Below are 252 nucleotides of genomic sequence, written 5' to 3'. Positions count from 1 at the left end.
ATTTGTTTATTTTTGTTTTTATTTCCATTTCTTTAGGAGGTGGGTCAGAAAGGATGTTGCTGTGATTTATGTTATAGAGTGTTCTGCCTGTGTTTTCCTCTAAGAGTTTGATAGTGTCTGGCCTTACATTTAGGTCTTTAATCCATTTTGAGTTTATTTTTTGTGCATGGTGTTAGGGAGTATTCTAATTTCATGCTTTTACATGTACCTATCCAGTTTCCCCAGCACCACTTATTGAAGAGGCTGTCTTTT

The sequence above is a fragment of the Physeter macrocephalus genome, chromosome 20 (assembly GCF_002837175.3).
Source record: "Physeter macrocephalus isolate SW-GA chromosome 20, ASM283717v5, whole genome shotgun sequence".
Taxonomy (NCBI): domain Eukaryota; kingdom Metazoa; phylum Chordata; class Mammalia; order Artiodactyla; family Physeteridae; genus Physeter; species Physeter macrocephalus.
This window is presented reverse-complemented; position numbering follows the sequence as displayed.